At 41.3% G+C, this 18,203-nt stretch overlaps 1 protein-coding gene across 14 annotated transcripts in view; it reads right to left on the bottom strand.

Annotated features, from left to right (window-relative positions):
• Positions 1-18,203, bottom strand: part of SUGCT (succinyl-CoA:glutarate-CoA transferase) — an 861,069-nt gene that overhangs the window by 684,718 nt on the left and 158,148 nt on the right. The window lies entirely within an intron of this gene.

The raw sequence follows: 18,203 nt of genomic DNA on the forward strand, positions 1-18,203 counted from the left end.
TTTGTGTTATTGATAGAATTTCAATAGCCTAACCCTATTCAGCTGGTCTTCAGTGGGAAAACAGGGATGAATCTCAAGAGGTCTGAGAAGCTCCCAAAATTATAGGCAAAATCATGCATGTATATGGGTACATGGACTTTTCTAAGAAAGGATTCCAAGCTTTCGTCAGCCTCTCAAAGTAATTATGAGCCAAAAGAAAGAAAGAAAAAATAAAATACTTCAGAGCCACTAGTCCATAGCGTCCCTAAATTTAATCTTATTAGTGAGCATGAATTTCTCATCCACAGAGAATTTATTTGTCCAGAATCCATTTATACATTTTTGTTTACTGTTTTTATTATACTCATTCTGTTTTCATCATTTTATATGTAAAATGTAATAATCTCAACAGCTCATCCATCCTTAAGATTTCCATGTGTGTGCACAGTCGCTCAGTCATGTCCGACTTTTTGCGATGCTGTGGACTGTAGCCCGCCAGGCTTCTCTATCCATGGGATTCTCCAGGCAAGAATACTGGAATGAGTTGCCATGCCCTCCCCCAGGGGATCCTCCCAACCCAGGGATCGAATCCAAGTCTCCCACGTTGCAGGCAGATTCTTTACTGTCTGAGCTACCAGGGAAGCTTCCTAAAGTTGTGGTACCAGTTTTCACTAGTGTCTACATTTTATCTTTCTATTAAGCCTATGAAAAGAAAATGGAATTGGGATCCTTGCACGCATGCATGCTAAGTTGCTTCAGTCATGTCCAACTCTTCGTGACCCTATGGACTGTAACCTGCCAGGCTCCTCTGTCCATGGGATTCTACAGGCAAACTACTGAAGTGGGTTGCCGTGCCCTCCTCCAGGGGATCTTCCCAACCCAGGGGCAGGTGGGTTCTTTACCACTAGTGCCACCTGTGAAGCCCTAGAGTCTACATGCATTTAAATACTTGGGGCTTTGCTTTTTTATAAAGACTGTTAATTTTCTGTGTATACACATGGAGAATTTTGCCATCCACACCTTCACCCAGTACTCCACAGAATCCCCTTCTCACTTTCCTCCTCCTTCCACCCACCACCACGGTCGCCCTCCCAGTCTGTGTCAGATTGGGTCTCATGCTTCCTCGGCACTTATCAACTTTCTCCCAATTTTTCGGTTAAACCGTAAACTGCCGCTTAACAGATTCACTACACACAGAGCTCATTTTCTGGCCCCCCACATTAACACAACACCTCAATGCACCATTATATTTGCTGAACAAACCTCAGATTATTTGGCAATCTACACAGTAACACCATTATAAGTTTTGTTCCCTAACCACCCTCCCCTTCGCCAGCTTCTTTGAACTGGGACTGACCTTACTGATTTGACTCCTTGCAATTGAAACAAGAATTACATGGTAAGGAAAAAAGAACAATCCATACCCCTTTTAAGGTTTTTTTGGAGAGCCTTTCAAACAATTATCAAATATATATATATATATATATATAAATTGTGTAAAAACAAAAAATAATTCCAATGCAGACTCCAAAAGTCTAGCAAAAAAACCTTAATTAATTGTTTAATATGTTATATCCTCTTCTATGTGAGGCAGCACACTAATACAATTGCTATTACACCAAAATCTCCATTGTTCTTCATCAACAGAATATCGTCATGTCAAATCATAAGGTAACTTATATTGAAACTGCAAAGATTCCTACAAGGGTGCTTTCAGGATAAAAGATCTCTTGAAACTTCTTCACAGTAGCTTTCTGATGCTGCTGCTAACTAGGTGATGTTCCAGGGACCCCTGAGATAGAAGTTGCTGCTACTCAAAGCCTAGGGGTCCTCTCCGAATCAAAAAGGTCATTCCAAAGCAGTAAAGATTATAAAGAACAAGCGATCCAGAACTTATACTGCAAAAATTCATTTGAGATTTCAGTTTTGCATCTCCAAGTTTGTTTCTCTTGAGAAATAGGTGAATAAGACCCTGGGCCAGCCTGTGATATGGCTGTACCAAACATACTAACCATGCTAACTAGTCTCCATTCTGCTGAACTTGACCACCACTGTATGACACTGTGGGGAATTTTCCCTGAGGATTTCAGTGTGGGTTGTAAAGAGAACTTCTCTCCTTGCTGCAGTGCTAGGATCAATAGCCTCCCTACCACTGGGCATTGAACTGATCTGCTCACTGGCCACCCATCTACACACACACACAAACACACACACACACACTTGCCAGGTAGAGGGAAATGACAGCTCCTTGACTTGGAGCTGTCATCTGGTGGAGGAAAAGTGTAGGAACAAGGGCTCCTGCCACAGTTGGTGGACTGTATTTTAACAACTGAAAGATAAGGACAAGAGCTAGAGGAGTAGGAATAATAACTGGGATAATATATACCTATGGTGTATGTGCAATGGCACCCCACTCCAGTACTCTTGCCTGGAAAATCCCCTGGATGGAGAAGCCTGGTGGGCTGCAGTCCATGGGGTCGCCAAGAGTCGGACACAACTGAGCGACTTCACTTTCACTTTTCACTTTCATGCCTTGGAGAAGGAAATGGCAACCCACTCCAGTGTTCTTGCCTGGAGAATCCCAGGGACAGGGGAGCCTGGTGGGCTGCCATCTGTGGGGTCGCACAGAGTCGGACACGACTGAAGTGACTTAGCAGCATGGTGTATGATCTGCTGAACACACAGCATGTGTCTGATTCTAGGCTACATACTTTATCTGTACTGTCTGCTTAAATCATCACCACCACTCATGAGACAGGGAAGATTACAAATGAAGAAACTGAGGCTTGGTGAAATGAAGCAATTTGCCCAAGGTCTGTCTGAATCCAAGGCCCATGCTTTCAAATAATACATCAAAAATATGCTGCTATCTCTGGTAGCATCTGCAACTTCAGCAGCAACAGTTAAAAAGGAAATTTAACAGTGATGGGGATGGTGGTGTAAAATCCCATCAACTGCAGGAGTAGAAATTTAGACCCTGGCTAGGGATGGAAAATGAGCCTTTTAGGCTTGTTTTCCATAATTTAGATATCATTTTTAAAATGAAACTGATTCTTGGTAACATTCTTAAAAAAGTTAATTCTGCACTGGGTCATCAGGAATCACATAATAACAAAACATTGCAAAAGGACTCTAAGAGTCAAAGTAAATACTATGGCCACCTTAATTATTTTGAACAAAAGGAAGTTATATTTAAGCTATAACCATGTTGTTTTCACATCAATATTTGCTCGGCTGAAATCAAATTAAACATTTTTTTTACTCATTTAGTGATATTATAGATTATAAATGCCCCTCCCACACACCAAGAAGAGGAAGTACACACAAAAACACAAAACACACCCAAGTCCACACAAACACACACACACACACACACACACACATACACACACCTGCTACTCTACTACTTGTCTGCTACCCTTGTTAACTGAAACAGATAAAACACACACACATCAGACTCAAAGGGAGAAGAATTTTGCAAGGGTTGATTTATTTCAAGAAGTAACTTTTCTCAAACTGGGCATCCAGCAAAAAATTGGATCCTCTAAAGCGTAGTCCTTAGCCCTTTCACCCCTCATTCCTAATATTCGGACCTAACCAGCTGTTAACAGGACCTGTCCCAGGGGCCTCATATGTCTCTGAAATACAGGATCTCCCTCTAGATCTTACTATACCTGTAAATGTCCTTTATATTCATCTTCATGACTGAAACTAACACCCTCCAAGATTATACTTGGGACACTTCTTTCTAAGCAGAAGTAGATTTCTTTGTAAAACCACCTCTGAGATACTCCCAAGAATTCGAAAAGGTCTGCCCTTCCTCCAACAATCACACAGAGGTGGATGATAATTTCAGAATACAGCCTTGCTTTCTTTCTGCTCTCAATCATTTCTACAGAGATCAAACCTGTCCATTTAGTCTGTGTCACTGTGTTGAGCAGGCCAAGATGCTGTTCTCTAAGTGAACCAGTCAGTCAGAGCAGCTGGCAGAATAGGCTATGCTAAGGTTATATAATGACAGCACTCACCCAAGCAACAGGAGGCTTAAAGGAAGGAAAAATGGAAGGCATGAGTGCTAATTCCACAAAATGAAAATCATTCCTAGGAATCTCTCTCCAGGACTGTGAACCAGCAAGAAGAGTCGTTTTACCTTACATAATCAACATGTGTATCAGTAGCTCTATGGATGGGGAGGAAATCACCTAATAACATGTTCATATTCACAGATTCTTCCAAGTTCCCACTTTGCAGGGAGGGTGGAGGGGGGGGGCCTTCCCATTACCAGGTTACAAGAATGACATCTAGTGGACTCATAGTGCAATGACCAAAAGAATTTCTCATACACTTGAGAGCTGACTTCTTAAAATCTAACATGAAAATACATCACCTGGAGATCTTCTTAAAGCTCAGATTCTAGTTCAGTAGAATAAACAAGAATCTAACATTTCTAACAAGCTTCCAGGTAATTCCGATGCCACTGCTCCATGAAGTGACAAAGACCTGGCATTTCACACCTGCTTTCAAACGTAAGAAAGAGAAGAGGCAAGACACACCGAAAATACTTTCCCAGTTAAAATTAGGAGAATGAAGACTAGGATTGACATATACACACTAATATCACTTCATGGGAAATGGATGGGGAAACAGTGGAAACAGTGCCAGACTTTATTTTTCTGGGCTCCAAAATCACTGCAGATGGTGACTGCAGCCATGAAATTAAAAGACGTTTACTTCTTGGAAGGAAAGTTATGACCAACCTAGATAGCATATTCAAAAGCAGAGACATTACTTTGCCAACAAAGGTCCGTCTAGTCAAGGCTATTGTTTTTCCAGTGGTCATGTATGGATGTGAGAGTTGGACTGTGAAGAAGGCTGAGCGCCAACAAATTGATGCTTTTGAACTGTGGTGTTGGAGAAGACTCTTGAGAGTCCCTTGGACTGCAAGGACATCCAACCAGTCCATTCTGAAGGAGATCAGCCCTGGGATTTCTTTGGAAGGAATGATGCTAAAGCTGAAACTCCAGTACTTTGGCCACCTCATGCAAAGAGTTGACTCATTGGAAAAAACTGATCCTGGGAGGGATTGGGGGCAAGAGGAGAAGGGGACGACAGAGGATGAGATGGCTGGATGGCATCACTGACTCGATGGACGTGAGTCTCAGTGAACTCCAGGAGTTGGTGATGGACAGGGAGGCCTGGCGTGCTTCGACTCATGGGATTGCAAAGAGTCGGACACAACCGAGTGACTGATCTCATCTGATCTGATCTGATGATCTCATCTGATCTGATCTGATGTATAAAGTGGACTTCCCAAGTGAATCAATGGATAAAGAATCCACCTACAGTGCAGGATACATAGGAAATGCAGGTTCAATCCCTGGGTTGGGAAGATTCCCTGGAGGAGGGCATGGCAACCCACTCCAGTATTCTTGCCTGGAGAATCTCATGGGTAGAGGAAATTGGCATGCTGCCGTGCACAGGGTCGCAAAGAGTCAGACACAACTGAAGTGACTGAGCACGAGCATGTATAAAATAACCAATAAGGACCTGCTGTATAGCACAGGGGACTTTACTCAGCGCTCTGTAATGGCCTATATGGGAAAAGAATCTAAAAAAGAGTGCATGTGTGTTTATGTATAACTGATTCGCTTTACTATATACCTAAAACTAACACAACATAAATCAACCATAACCCGGTAAAAAAAAAACCTTTAATAATAATAAAATAAAATTAGGTCAAATAAATTATTAACATAATTTTTGAAAAAGCTAAGATCATGGCATCTGATCCCATCACTTCATGGGAAATAGATGGGGAAACAGTGGAAACAGTGGCAGACTTTATTTTTGGGGCTCCAAAATCACTGCAGATGATGACTGCAGCCATGAAATTAAAAGACACTTGCTCCTTGGAAGAAAAGCTATGACCAACCTAGATAGCATATTCAAAAGCAGAGACATTACTTTGCCAACAAAGGTCCGTCTACTCAAGACTATGGTTTTTCCAGTGGTCGTGTATGGATGTGAGAGTTGGACTGTGAAGAAAGCTGAGCACCGAAGAATTGATGCTTTTGAACTGTGGTGTTGGAGAAGACTCTTGAGAGTCCCTTGGACTGCAAGGAGATCCAACCAGTCCATTCTAAAGGAAATCAGTCCTGGGTGTCCATTGGAAGGACTGATGCTAAAGCTGAAACTCCAATACTTTGGCCACCTCATGTGAAGAGTTGACTCATTGGAAAAGACTCTGATGCTGGGAGGGATTGGGGGCAGGAGGAGAAGGGGACAACAGGGGATGAGATGGCTGGACGGCATCACCGACTCAATGGGCATGAGTTTGAGTGAACTCCGGGAGTTGGTGATGGACAGGGAGGCCTGGCGTGCTGCGATTCATGGGGTTGCAAAGAGTAGGAATATGACTGAGCGACTGAACTGAACTGAGCCTCACTCAGCTTGCACACATAACAACTCCTCTGTGAGCAGAGTCCCTGCAGCAGAACCCCTTCCCCTAAATGCCAGAAACAGAACTAGGAGGGGAAAGAGCATACTTCACAGCCACATTTATATATGTGGACACGATGTGCTCGAGTCTCCAACATACGCTCACTTCAGAACTTAATATCATATAGCTTTTCTTTCACTGTATGCTTTTGGGCCCAATACTGAGTTATATTATAAGAGTAATTTGTACCACATCAGAACACAGTTCTTTCCCCCCAGGTAAACTGCACTTGAGCAGGGAGCCACCAGAGTATTGTATCAGTGCTAAGCACACCTACTCAGGATTTCAACAGCATTTGCCCTGGACATCCCCTGGTCCAGCTGTTTCTGGAATCCAGTTTCACATGATTTACCCGAGCCAAAGAGCCTTGCTTTTCAACCACTAACTCATATCCGACTCCTTGTGACCCCATGGACTGCAGCCCACCAAGCTTCCCTGCCCTTCATGGACATGAGTTTGCCCTTGCTCAAACTCATGTCCATTGAATCAGTGATGCTATCTAACCATCTCATCCTCTGCTGCCCCAATCTCCTCTTGCCCTCAATCCTTCCCAGCACCAGGTTCTTTTCCAATGAATCAGCTGTTTGCATCAGGTGGCCAAATTATTGGAGCTTCAGCATCAGTCCTTCCAATGAAAATTCAGGGTTGATTTCCTTTAGGACTGACTGGTTTGATCTCCTTACTGTCCAAGGGAATCTCAAGAGTCTTCTCCAGCACCACAACTTGAAAGCAAAGAGCCTTGACCTCTGCACAGAGACACCGGGCTAGACTCTCAGCTGGGAGGTAACATGTGTGGTCCTCCACAGAGGGGCTCTGCGAGGCCTCATACAAACTCCTGCCAAAACCTCCGTCTCAGCTGGATTAGACCCTTTACTGATTCTAGGAACCACCAACAAGAAGGAAACACACACACAGATGTGTAAAAAACCCACTTTTTGGTCCTGTGGGACCTTCAGTACAGGTCGACTGTTCCATGACAAATAATCATTGTTAAGTGATGGACCCTGTTTTTCAAATAAACAAAAAGTGGAGCTGCTCTGATTGAAATGGGGTTGGAGCACTTGGAGATCTGCCTACCTGGCTTCTGCCCTACCCCTTGCCCCTTCTCTCCTCCCCATGTTCACTTCTTCCCACCCCAATTCCCGCCAAAGCCTCCAAAACTCACAGAAATACCACTTGAAAACCAGAAACTATAAGCCTCACAATAGCTAAGGCCCTCTCAAGCTCCTCTACTGCTCAAGGACAGTACTGTTCCCATGACATAGATGGAGCAGGAGATGGCTGTTCCACTATAACTTGATTTTAAATCTACTACAAATTTAGCATAGGCAATCAGAGGATTTCTTTTAAAGATGTACAACCTGATTTCCCAAATGAAATTTGCTATTAAGGCATAATTAAGGATTCTGGTAAGGAGTAAACAACAGAATTATTGATACCTCTTCAATTGCTCTTGGCAGTCCTAAAGGGGAAATTATGTAGAAGAAAATGTCACATAATTCTTCCTTAAAAGTGGGATGAAGATAGACAATGAAACTACACATGTCAGTTGAAATAAGTAGCATCACATCATCTGCCTATATACCAGCTAGAGTAGGAAATGGCAACCCACTCCAGTGTGCTTGCCTGGAGAATCCCATGGACAGAGGGACCTGGCAGGCTACAGTCCATAGGGTCACAAAAGTCAGACACGACTTAGTGACTAACCACCTACCTTGGTTTGAATCCCAGCTACACACTTACGTGTTACCTTGAGCAAGTTACCTAACCTCTCAGGCCTCAGTTTCCTCATCTGACAGTGAGGATGGTAGCTATATCTAATCCACAGTGCTGCTGTGAGGATAGAATTAATATACGTAAAGTACTGATACTTAATAACAGACACAGCAATCATTTAATAAATGTTACTGATGGTGATGACACTGATTATTATAATACAATATTATTTAGTCAATAATATTATTACTTAGCTGAATATTCAAAATGGCATTTGATTATTTAGCCAATCATTTTAGCCAAATTTGATAAGCATAAGGCAACATACAGTCCCATCAATTCTGCACATATATTGAGAAGAATATTGAGATTGCAACAGAAACTGGTAAGATTCTAAATGAATTTCAGATTTGTTCCATGTGAAAGAATGCCTTTCCTTGTGCCTCTTTTTACTTTTATTGTTGTTGTTCAGCCATTAAGTTGTGTCCGACTCTTTGTGACCGCATGGACTGCAGCATGCCAGGTTCCTCTGTACTCCACCGTCTCCTGTGGTTTGCTCAAATTCATGTCCATCAAGTCAGTAATGCTATCTAACTATCTCATCCTCTGCTGCCCCCTTCTTCTTTTGTCTTCAATCTTTCCCAACATCAGGGTCTTTTCCGATGAGTCAGCTCTTCACACCAGGTAGCCAAAGTATCAGAGCTTCAGCTTCAGCATCAGTCCTTCCAATGAATATTCAGGGTTGATTTCCTTTAGGATTGACTGGTTTGATCTTCTTGCAATCCAAGGGACTCTCAAGAGTCTTCTCCAGCACCACAATTCAAAAGCATTAACTCTTCAGTGCTCAGCCTTCTTTATGGTCCAACTTTCTATTTTAACTCTTAGTGAAATGTATTAAAGAGACCATATTTATCAGTTAAAGGCAATATTCATTTTTAAAAATGACAATAGTTTTTGAACAGTCATATATATGTTTATTATTTGTGCAACATGCTCTCCTTAAACATCATATTGCCTAATTTATTAATGTTTTAAATTTAGGGATTTTATTTTAAATTAGAGAAAGGTGAAGATTTTCTAAGGAGAACCTGAAAGGGTGGCAGCCATATTGCTGGTAGCTGAAATGTCTGCCCTAATTTTATCTTCCTGTTGGACTGCCCAGTTACTTATGTTCTTAAGACTGTGGCAGAATCCTAGCCAAGTGGTTTCAAAGTAACCAAGATCTTCAAATAAATGATTTTGTTTTGTTTTAAAAAGAATCCCAGATTCATAAGGATTAATACAAAAATAAAATTTAAAGCAAATAATCAAAAGTTACCTGCAGAAAACCTTTAGAACAAAAGGGATAGGGGAAATTCAGACAATTCGTACCTTAAATTAAAAAGAAAAAAAAAAAAACCACTTTTGAATATTCTAACTTGTCAGTGCTAAGTTCCAAAAGCTTGCAGAAACCTCTGAAACATAACCTATTTGCTATCACTTGCACCTCTGTTCCCAATAAAAAATCTTACGGCATTTTTTACTGGGTAGAGATTATCAAAGTTCACTGTAATCTTAAGGTTACAAGAACAAATATTCAGAATATTCTGTCATTCTCTCACTTTTTAAAACAGGAGAAATCTCCACAATTTTTGCTTCTCAAAGAGGTAGGTATGTATCTTTTATAGAAATAGGCTCCCTTGTGGGCTCCTCAGAGATTACTTTTGAAAATCATTTTTGTCATGTTTTATTTCATTAAGTATGCTGCTGCTGCTGCTAAGTCACTTCACTCGTGTCCGACTCTGTGCAACCCCACAGACGGCAGCCCACCAGGCTCCCCCGTCCCTGAGATTCTCCAGGCAGGAACACTGGAGTGGGTTGCCATTTCCTTCTCCAATGCTTGAAAGTGAAAAGTGAGAGTGAAGTCGCTCAGTCGTGTCCAACTCTTGGTGACCCCATGGACTGCAGCCCACCAGGCTCCTCTGTCCATGGGATTTTCCAGGCAAGAGTACTGGAGTGGGTGCCATTGCCTTCTCCATCATTCAGTATGAATTTATACTAAATCTTAATTAACTAAACACTTCAGTAAGCTAGAAGCCCTATTCCCTTTGACATTTGAGTGGTGGTGCTATATATGATTCTCTTCAAACTTCCTGTCTTTCAATAATGCTATATTTGGGCAATGGCTTGATACCACAGTTTCTAAAAAAGACCTGAGGATAGCTTTTTTTTTAACAGAAAAGTACCACAGAACATCGTCCTCCTTTTTATTTTCAAAAGAAAAAAAAAAAGAAGAAGAAATTAAAGTGGAAATTCCATTAAGAAAGTAAATAAGCTATGTATGTTTATTTACTCTGCCCCTAAGCTGTCATGGGTCATATTCATAGGGAACTATTTCATAGTTTCCTAGAAACTGTTTTACAAAGGTATAATTATCATTTCACCAACAGAAATAGTAACAGGCCATCCTTTCATCAAATACTTATTAGAGTCAAGTACCACACAAAACTCTGAGCATGCAGTATATCTCATTTAAACACATCAGTGAAAATGGAAACAACTATCACCCTCACCTTTTTTGCATAGGAGCTGCTAACACCAGGGATATAAAAGACTTGTCCAAGATTTCACAGACGTTAAGTGGCAAAGTCAAATTAGGAGCCCATGTCTATCTGACTCCAAAGCTCAAATCCTCTCATCTGCACTTGCTATATTGCCTCTGAGTTCTCTGAAATCAAGTGCCTGGTTCTTCCTTATTTGGAAGGCTTCTTGAACTATTAATAAAACAGTATTCCATAGGGGGCTCAAGAAACTACGGTTTATTTATCAGGAGTCATTTGAAAGTATGAATGAAAACACAGTAGATGGGAGCCTACAACTGGCACATAGTTCAGAGATGCCCAGCCTACAACTGGCACATAGCTCAGAGGCACATGGCTAAGAATTCAAATATCCTTCTATAGCCAGGTCACTAATTAGATTTGAGACCCTCTAAACTCATAATAAACAGGGTGTTTGTCAAAGAGGGGCTTCACAGATGGCTGAAGTGGTAAAGAATCTGCCTGCGACTGAGGCTGAACCTGAGATGTGGGTTCAACCCCTGGGTCAGTCGGGAAGATCCCCTAGAGAAGGAAATGGCAACCCACTCCAGTATTCTTGCCTGGAGAATTCCATGGACAGAGGAGCCTGGTGGACTATAGTCCATGGGGTCACAAAGAGTCAAACACGACTGAGCATGCTCACATGCACCTTGTCACAGAAACGATGGAAACAGCTCAGAAGAATTCTATCTGCAGAAGAACCTAAGACAGGTAGCCACACTGTGAGGAGCATCAAAAGAACCACAGTTTGGATACAGTGAGAAAGGAAACAAGTTTTGAAAACTGAAAATCATAGTTCCAACCCAGGCCCTTTGACCTTCCCAGCTACAGCTTTATCTCTCTAAATGTCCATTTCATCCATGTAAAATGAGAAAGAAAAAAATGCATATATATATATCCCAGTTACATGGTATGTGTTCAGTGAAAGCTAGCATGATTATTATTACTGTCATTATCAATCTATCAATTAAATAAGATACACATTACAATCATATGCTTGCTTCAATTGTACTTTCAAACTTCAGTGAATGAATGTTTTAGTGCAACTATGGTACAAAAAAAAAATCATACAAGAAGAAACAGATATGTGTCATTCACATTTTGGCTTTTTAAAAACTCTTAAACATGGGTTAAAAAAAAAAGATTCCCAAGGTTATCTAATCTGCTATGATTTAACATCATTTTGACATTTTTCTAAGGAATGATAGTAAAGTGCTGCATCTCTTCAAACTTGGAATTTACTGCCTAAGTTTCTGCTTATGTCAAATTAAATATACAGTATAATGTCCCTACCAGAAATAATACAGCACTGCTTCTTGCTCTACTCCTTGGTTGAGTGAGCTCATACTGAAGAAAGGGAGACATGATTTTATTTAATTATCTGAATAACTGTTTTCTTCACTCTCATGAATTGGAAGTTTGGGGGGGCTATATTTAAAAGAAATCACTATGTGAATTAACAGGTCATTTAACAGGAAAAATTCTCTTTGAAGGCGCTACATTTGAAACATTCAGGATAAAGAGTAAGACTCTTCTTATGAATGAACTATCCAGAAAGTCAGCTTCCCCTAGCTAGTCCACAGCACCCAGACTCCTGAGGTTTGAGGGTGCTGTAAGAGCTCTTTACCTGTGAGGCACAAATAGCACTATAGAACACAAGCTGCAGTGCTTCCTTCCAGTGGAAACCACCCAACACTGTTGAAGAGCAGTGTGATATAATTAAGAGAAAGAAGAAATATGGTGGTAAAGGGAGTAAGACATGCCCTGGAGTTCGGGGATTAGGGTTTAGGGGAAGGTGGTGTCCAAGGCCAGGTTTTTTTTAAGGTAAAGGATGTAATCATATATTTATCTACTGATGGATAACACAGGGAATGGAAGATTTCAAGTGCACAAGCAATGCCTTTCAGTTCAATTCCGTTCAGTCACTCAGTCATGTCTGACTCTTTGTGACGCATGAATGGCAGCACACCAGGCCTCCCTGTCTATCACCAACTCCCTGAGTTAACTCAAACTCATGTCCGTCAAGTCAGTGATGCCTTCAAGCCGTCTCATCCTCTGTCGTCCGCTTCTCCTCCTGCCCCCAATCCCTCCCAGCATCAGCGTCTTTTCCAATAAGTCAACTCTGTACATGAGGTGGCCAAAGAATTGGAGATTCAGCTTTAGCATCACTCCTTCCAATGAACACCCAGGACTGATCTCCTTTAGGATGCACTGGTTGGATCTCCTTGCAGTCCAAGGGACTCTCAAGAGTCTTCTCCAACACCACAGTTCAAAAGCATCAATTCTTCGGTGCTCAGCTTTCTTCACAGTTCAACTATCACATCCATACATGACCACTGGAAAAACTATAGCCTTGACTAGACAGACATTTGTTGGCAAAGTAATGCCTCTGTTTTTTAATATGCTGTCTACACTGATCATAACTTTCCTTCCAAGAAGTAAGCATGCTTTAATTTCATGGCTGCAATCATCATCTGCAGTGACTTTGGAGCCCAAAAAAATAAAGTCTGACACTATTTCCACTTTTTCCCATCTATTTTCCATGAAGTGATGGGACCAGATGCCATGATCTTCATTTTCTGAATGTTTACCTTTTTCACTCTCCTCTTTCACTTTCATCAAGAGGCTTTTTAGATCCTCTTCACTTTCTGCCATAAGGGTGGTGTCATCTGCATATATGAGGTTATTGATATTTCTCCCAGTGATCTTAATTTCAGCTTTTGCTTCTTCCAGCCCAGCATTTCTCATGATGTACTCTGCACAGAAGTTAAATAAGCAGGGTGACAATATCCAGCCTTGACGTACTCCTTTTCCTATTTGGAACCAGTCTATTGTTCCATGTCCACTTCTAACTGTTGCTTCCTGACCTGCATACAGGTTTCTCAAGAGGCTGGTCAGGTGGTCTGATATTCCTATCTCTTGAAGAATTTTCCACAGTTTATTGTGATCCACACAGTCAAAGGCTTTGGCATAGTCAACAAAGCAGAAATAGATGTTTTTCTGGAACTCTCTTGCTTTTTTGATGACCCAGCAGATGTTGGCAATTGGATCTCTGGTTCCTCTGCCTTTTCTAAAACCAGCTTGAACATCAGGAAGCTCATGGTTCACTTATTGCTGAAGCCTGGCTTGGAGAATTTTGAGCATTACTTTACTAGCGTGTGAGATGAGTACAATTGTAAGGTGGTTTGAGCATTCTTTGCATTGCCTTTCTTTGGGATTGGAATGAAAACTGACCTTTTTCAGTCCTGTGGCCACTGCTGAGTTTTCAAAATTTGCTGGCATATTGAGTGCAGCACTTTCACAGCATCATCTTTCAGGATTTGAAATAGCTCAACTGCAATTCCATCACCTCCACCAGCTTTGTTCATAGTGATGCTTTCTAAGGCCCACTTAACTTCGCATTCCAGGATGTCTGGCTCTAGGTCAGTGATCACACCATCATGATTATCTTTGTCATGAAGATCTTTTTTGTACAGTACTTCTGTGTATTCTTGCCACCTCTTCTTAATATCTTCTGCTTCTCTTAGGTCCATACCATTTCTGTCCTTTATCGAGCCCATCTTTGCATGAAATGTTCCTTTGGTATCTCTAATTTTCTCAAAGAGATCTCTAGTCTTTCCCATTCTGTTGTTTTCCTCTCTTTCTTTGCATTGATCACTGAGGAAGGTTTTCTTATCTCTCCTTGCTATTCTTTGGAACTCTGCATTCAGATGTTTATATCTTTCCTTTTCTCCTTTGCTTTTCGCTTCTCTTCTTTTCACAATTTGTGAGGCCTCCTCAGACAGCCATTTTGCTTTTTTGCATTTCTTTTCCATGGGGATGGTCTTGATCCCTACCTGCTGTACAATGTCACAAACCTCCATCCATATTTCATCAGGCACTCTGTCTATCAGATCTAGTCCCTTAAATCTATTTCCCACTTCCACTGTATAATCATAAGGGATTTGGTTTAGGTCATACCTGAATGGTCTAGTGGTTTTCCCTACTTTCTTCAAGGTAAGTGTGAATTTAGCAATAGGGAGTTCATGATCTGAGCCACAGTCAGCTCCCGGTCTTGTTTTTGCTGACTGTTTAGAGCTTCTCCATCTTTGGCTACAAAGAATATAATCAATCTGATTTCGGTGTTGATCACCTGGGGATGTCCATGTGTAGAGTCTTTCTTGTGTTGTCAGAAGAGGGTGTTTTCTATGACCAGTGAGTTCTCTTGGCAAAACTCTATTAGCCTTTGCTATGCTTCATTCCGTACTCCAAGGCCAAATTTGCCTGTTACTCCAGGTGTTTCTTGACTTCCTACTTTTGCATTCCAGTCCCCTATAATGAAAAGGACATCTTTTTTGGGAGATGCCTCCCAATGCCTTTAGGGAGCTAAAACATGAAAAGGGGGTTCATCCACTGTGATAGGAGGCAATGATGTCTTGAGAACAAAAAGGAGGCAATTCTCTTCTGGTCACATCAATTTTTAGTGTCATATGAGACAAAGTCTTTGGCTAAGGATGAGGAGAGAAGAGGAAAATGTCAAGAGAGAGGTGTGAAATAGTCACCTCCGAGAGAGACGATAAATATGTAGGTGAATATAGCTAGATTGCTAAGTAAGACAGAGAGATAGCCATGAATTAAGAGTGAGAACATAACATGGTAGTTATGTTTTTTCCAGCCATATTCACCACTTCAGCACAGGCCCAGAATAGATGGACTATTATATCCAATTAGCATTGGGATTTGCCAGCAGAATATAAATGAGATGGTGTAGTCATCAATAATAGCCAAGTCTAGATCTACAATCTTATCATTGTGATGGGCAACATCAACATTGCTTGGATACTGAATCACCATCTTAACAGGACTTCCAAATGATTCGTGTTCACCTTTAAGAGAAATAAGTGTCTGGGATCCATGCAAATCAACAGGTAAAGATCATTAAGAGCAACAGGAGGCTATGAGAAGCCAGGCTGTTGCTTTGGTTTGCTACGTGGATCCTAGACCACCAAGACCGATGACAGAAGAAATGACTGGGTCAAAGGTGAACAGAGCCATTTCAGAGTCATTGTCCAGGTGATAACAGATGGCCTGGAAGGCTCAGAGTCCTGGTAATGACGGAGGCAAATGTGTAAGGAACAACAGAATCATTCTGGCAGTCTTGTAAGAGAAGGATCTTGTGGCTGTGGTCTCATTCTCCAGGTTGGTTTCTTGGGCAGTTTATACTGATCGTGGAGGCAACAGTGTAGCTGAAAGAACACATGTAATTCGGTGAGCTCCCTCAAGTCCTGCAGCAGGTAATATGGACTAGGGGAGAGGGAGTCTTCTCGGGAATACAGAGATGGCTCAGTATACTTCTATTAGAGGTGAGAGTCCTAATGGAGATTGTATAACTTTCATCCATAAAAGAACTCCATTTTTTTTCAAAATATTCAGTATAATCTCCTAGGCTTTTAGTGTACTTGTGAGTGGATCTTCTATAATACTGGAGAGGATAATTATAGTTAGTGGAGATCAGTATGGATCATGAGCCCAGAAAATAGAGGAGAACATGCAAACAGAGGCTCCCAGGATATTGAAGAGCTCTGGGAGACAGTTTGGGATATATATGTGCTATTAAATTAAGGGATTATCATGGTAGTCCCTTGGACTGAAAGCAGATAAAACCAGTCAGTCCTAAAGGAAATCGGTCCTGAATGTTCATTGGAAGGACTGATGCTGAAGCTGAGGCTCCAAAACTTTAGCCACCTGACATGTAGAGCCGATTCATTAGAAAAGACCCTGATGTTGGGAAAGACTGAAGGCAGGAGACGAAGGGAACGAGAGAGGATAAGATGGTTGGATGGCATAGTGATTCAACGGACATGAGTCTGAGCAAGCTCTGGGAGATGGTGAAGGACAAGGAAGTCTGGCGTGTTGCAGTCCATCAGGTCACAAAGAGTCCGACACAACTTAGTGACTGAACAACAACAACAATCATGGTAGTCATATATCAAAAGAGGAGTGGACCCATTGATAACTGTGCTGTTGTTTAGTCGCTGAGTGTGTGACTCTTTGTGACCGCATGGACTGTAGCCCGCCAGGCTCTGTCCATGGAATTTCCAGGTAACAATATTAGAGAAGGTTGCCATCTCCTTCTCCAGAGGATCTTCCCCACCCAGGGACTGAACCTGTGTCTCCTGCATTGGCAGGTGGATTCTTTACCACTGAGCCACCTGGGAAACTTTGTTTAATCTACTCATAGTCAACAAAAAGTGAAAGTCGCTCAGTTGTGTCCTACTCTTCATGACCCCATGGACTATCCAGTCCATGGAATTCTCCAGGCCAGAATACTGGAGTGGGAGGCCTTTGCCTTCTCCAGGGGATCTTCCCAACCCAGGGACCAAACCCAGGTCTCCCACATTGCAGGCAGATTCTTTACCAAGTGAGCTACCAAGGAAGCCCCATTTTCTACAAGGTGGCAGACAAAAAACAGGGAGGAAAGAGCTCAAGTGGATGATCAATCTAAGGCATCAAGAACTACGTGTATACAAAATAATACACAAATCAAAGAGCATTACTTCTCAAAAATTTCTATTTCGCTCATTTGAGGTCCCTGATGCCACAGATGGGGTTCAATCAAAAGTGAGGGGAATGAAGTGGATGCATAAACTATTCGTGAGACCATCAGAATCTTCCATTATAGACTTTCAGCTCAAAACTCAGACAACACAAATGAGATACAAAGCTGCAATTATTATAGAAAACTGAATCATAATTACCCTGTAATTCACCCATAAAAATATTTCCCAAATCTATTTTAAAAATTGAAAACAGACCAGTTTCTACAAGCATATCAAGGATCCATCTTGGTAGGCTAGTTTCATTCAAGCTAAATTTGCATTTATTCCTTAATCACAGTGTTGAACTCATTCTCCACCAAGAGGAAACAAATTAATTCTGGGCTTCTGAGGAAAGACTAGTCAATCTTCTCTTATTTCTTATAGATTATAAAGCTGCAATCAACTGATCAAATAAGCACAGTATCCCATTTTATGTGACTGGGACAATTCAAGAAGGAAAAGTACATGTTCTGTCTTCCAAGAATAGAAATACACACACACACACACACAGTCTCCCATATCTCTTACCTATAATAATAAAAGCCAAGAATTCTAAATTTTTTTTTCACCTCAAAGTGAAATAATTGAGAAGCACACCAAAGAACCAGAGCTCTGAATATAAACACCCAGGAGGGATACTGAGGTGTACATTAAGCATTTGTTAAAGACATTCTAACTTTTAAAATAAGCAAAAAATAGACTATACACCTTAAACTTGAATATGGTGAACACCTCCTTATATCCTCTGATATGAAATTTTACTGGAAAACCTTGCAACTCAAAGATACTTTTTCCATATGTATCAAAAACTGCAGCCTGAATGCCCATCATTTGAAATGAATTACCCTGGTT

Source organism: Bos javanicus, chromosome 4 (assembly GCF_032452875.1).
Source record: "Bos javanicus breed banteng chromosome 4, ARS-OSU_banteng_1.0, whole genome shotgun sequence".
In the NCBI taxonomy this organism is placed as follows: domain Eukaryota; kingdom Metazoa; phylum Chordata; class Mammalia; order Artiodactyla; family Bovidae; genus Bos; species Bos javanicus.